The sequence below is a fragment of the Danio aesculapii genome, chromosome 19 (genome assembly GCF_903798145.1).
Source record: "Danio aesculapii chromosome 19, fDanAes4.1, whole genome shotgun sequence".
Classification (NCBI taxonomy): Eukaryota; Metazoa; Chordata; class Actinopteri; order Cypriniformes; family Danionidae; genus Danio; species Danio aesculapii.
The window spans coordinates 50,033,830-50,037,336 of record NC_079453.1 but is presented as its reverse complement, the minus strand read 5'-3'; the positions used below and the strand labels follow the sequence as shown (position 1 = coordinate 50,037,336).

Below are 3,507 nucleotides of genomic sequence, written 5' to 3'. Positions count from 1 at the left end.
GTGAACAGCTGAATCCCTCGATTTGCACACACACACAACAATCCACACACTTGTGTTTTGAATTGGAAGTTGCAGATTAATAGTTGTGTATTTGTAAAATGTCATTCACAAATACAAAATGACAGACACACGTGTGCACGGCAAATTTGATTGCATCTTTGCTCTACAACCACAGGTCGGCAATCACAACCTCTCAGATTCGTCAGTACAACTACAAATCTCCCGCGCTCTGACTTTTGCTACACATCTCCCGCTATCTCTGTAGCAGAACTCATCTGTGCACTTGCAAATGCAGATGCGCGAGCAGCGCGGGGCGGGGCAGGTGTAAAGCTGTTTGATTGGCTGATGCCTGACCAATGAACAATGCCAGCAGCCAACAGGACTGAGGTGCAAAAGAATCATTTCCCACGATTATTTTATTATTTAGGGTTTATTTCAATTCTTTTCTGAAGAGATTCTTGTTAAAAATCATTAATCTGCGGAAATGTACATACCAGTAAAAGAGCAGCAAAGCCAGTTTATTGGCTAGAGCCAGCCAATAAGATGGGGCGTTTCTGTTTGTCAGGACACAGGGCAGCTCACGTTGTTGGAGGCCTCGAGCAATCAGAGGGTAAGTTATGATTTTTAATAATTATCTATATGTTCAATACTGTTAGCTAAGCTAAGGACTGTGCTAGGTGCTTCTCTAGTTTGTTTTTTATATAAGAAACAGTTATGAGTTATGTAGGAGTTGCTTTCAGTCATGTTATATGGTTCTAAAAAGATACGATTCAACCCACATGAAGTAAGAAGTTGTAATAGTATTTATAGTAAATAATATTACGTTTTTGAACCATACTAACTATAGTAAACTGTATTATACTGTATATATTGCAGTATCTGCAACTTTGTTAATGAATGCAACAGCACACTGTAGTATAAACTAGCATGAACTTTAATAAATTGAAGTATACTTCAAAAAATAAAATATATATATATATAGCTTAAATTTGATAAAATTGAAATATAGCTATCTGTTTAAAACTAAACATTCTAATGTCATTTATTATGCAAATATCAAGTTGAAACAAATCTGTTAAGAACACATATTTATATGTAAAACCTAATACATTTTAAAGCAGTTTCATTTCTTTCTGATTTACACATCTACATGCATTACATCTGATTTAGGTCCACAACTTGCATCCTTCAACATGATGTGTGTTCAAAGGAAGAGCAACTAGGTGAGGGAGACAGTGTCCATCGCTCGGCTGAGGGTCCACTTTGAGCATCCCGATTCAACCCACATGAAATAAGAAGTTGTAATAGTATTTATAGTAAATAATATTACGTTTTTGAACCATACTAACTATAGTAAACTGTATTATACTGTATATATTGCAGTATCTGCAACTTTGTTAATGAATGCAACAGCACACTGTAGTATAAACTAGCATGAACTTTAATAAATTGAAGTATATTCACACACACACACACACACACACACACTCACACTCATTAATAGCAATTAAAAATAACACTAGGCGTTTCAGTTTCTCACAGATCATACCGGTTTTTGTTATAATAACCTGCATCATATCTGTCTATCCATCTATCTATTTACATGTTTGTGTACAGTGTGTCCTTTATATCACTTTTTTAATTATGAACGTTACTAACTATAGGTTATTTCTCAGTTTCCTGTAAGGATGGAGTGACAGGAGAGATCAGCCTGTTTCAAGTCGATGACTAACTCAGAGAAGCTGCATAGCTTGAATAGGATGTTGTTTATGCTAAAGATGACATGATGATCTAGCTCATCTACAAACACTTCAAAATGATTCAGATCATTCAAGAGGAAGCCAACCATTTATTTTCTCTTTTTACCTGCCAAGATGACTACAGATTTGAACAAAACACACACTCACCCACACACACACAACTTTTATTTTGATAATTGTTTAATGTAGTATTTTTACACTTTACTGTAAGGCAGGGGTGTCAAACTCACTTCCTGGAGGGCCGTAAGCCTGCATGTTTTTAGTTTCAACCCTGCTTCTACACACTTAAGTGAAAGTTTCAAACAAACCTGAAGGACTCAATTAGTTTGATCAGGTGTGTTTAATTAGGGTTAGAACTAAACTTTGCATAGCTGCAGCCCTCCAGGAACTGAGTTTGACACCTGTGCTGTAAGGGAAATGTTTAACATTAATTTGTCAAATAAAATTTACAGTGCAAATAAGTGCAGTGCAAATATCTAGTTACTTGTATTTAAATATTTCAGGGTTTTTCCTTGTTCATAATGAGATGGAGGTGGTAAATCCAACTTCATCATTACCCATCAAATGTTATCTCCTCTTTAATCCTTTGCTCAAGCCTTTACTAATGGTCAGAAAGCAAGCCATTGTGTAAAGCTGGTTGATGCTCGCTGTAATAGAGAGAGACGATGACTGTTCAGCTTATGTTGCTTAACCCTGCAGATGGGATGCTCAAAGTGGACCCTCAGCCGAGCGATGGACACTGTCTCCCTCACCTAGTTGCTCTTCCTTTGAACACACATCATGTTGAAGGATGCAAGTTGTGGACCTAAATCAGATGTAATGCATGTAGATGTGTAAATCAGAAAGAAATGAAACTGCTTTAAAATGTATTAGGTTTTACATATAAATATGTGTTCTTAACAGATTTGTTTCAACTTGATATTTGCATAATAAATGACATTAGAATGTTTAGTTTTAAACAGATAGCTATATTTCAATTTTATCAAATTTAAGCTATATATATATATATTTTATTTTTTGAAGTATACTTCAATTTATTAAAGTTCATGCTAGTTTATACTACAGTGTGCTGTTGCATTCATTAACAAAGTTGCAGATACTGCAATATATACAGTATAATACAGTTTACTATAGTTAGTATGGTTCAAAAACGTAATATTATTTACTATAAATACTATTACAACTTCTTACTTCATGTGGGTTGAATCGTATCTTTTTAGAACCATATAACATGACTGAAAGCAACTCCTACATAACTCATAACTGTTTCTTATATAAAAAACAAACTAGAGAAGCACCTAGCACAGTCCTTAGCTTAGCTAACAGTATTGAACATATAGATGATTATTAAAAATCATAACTTACCCTCTGATTGCTCGAGGCCTCCAACAACGTGAGCTGCCCTGTGTCCTGACAAACAGAAACGCCCCATCTTATTGGCTGGCTCTAGCCAATAAACTGGCTTTGCTGCTCTTTTACTGGTATGTACATTTCCGCAGATTAATGATTTTTAACAAGAATCTCTTCAGAAAAGAATTGAAATAAACCCTAAATAATAAAATAATCGTGGGAAATGATTCTTTTGCACCTCAGTCCTGTTGGCTGCTGGCATTGTTCATTGGTCAGGCATCAGCCAATCAAACAGCTTTACACCTGCCCCGCCCCGCGCTGCTCGCGCATCTGCATTTGCAAGTGCACAGATGAGTTCTGCTACAGAGATAGCGGGAGATGTGTAGCAAAAGTCAGA

At 35.9% G+C, this 3,507-nt stretch overlaps 1 long non-coding RNA gene across 1 annotated transcript; it reads left to right on the top strand.

Moving 5' to 3' along the window:
- Positions 1-223: 223 nt before the first annotated feature.
- On the top strand, positions 224-2,500 carry LOC130246527 (uncharacterized). The gene is made up of 3 exons (XR_008839451.1): positions 224-610; positions 1,171-1,223; positions 1,677-2,500. It is a non-coding gene; the product is annotated as an uncharacterized LOC130246527 (long non-coding RNA).
- Positions 2,501-3,507: the final 1,007 nt, after the last annotated feature.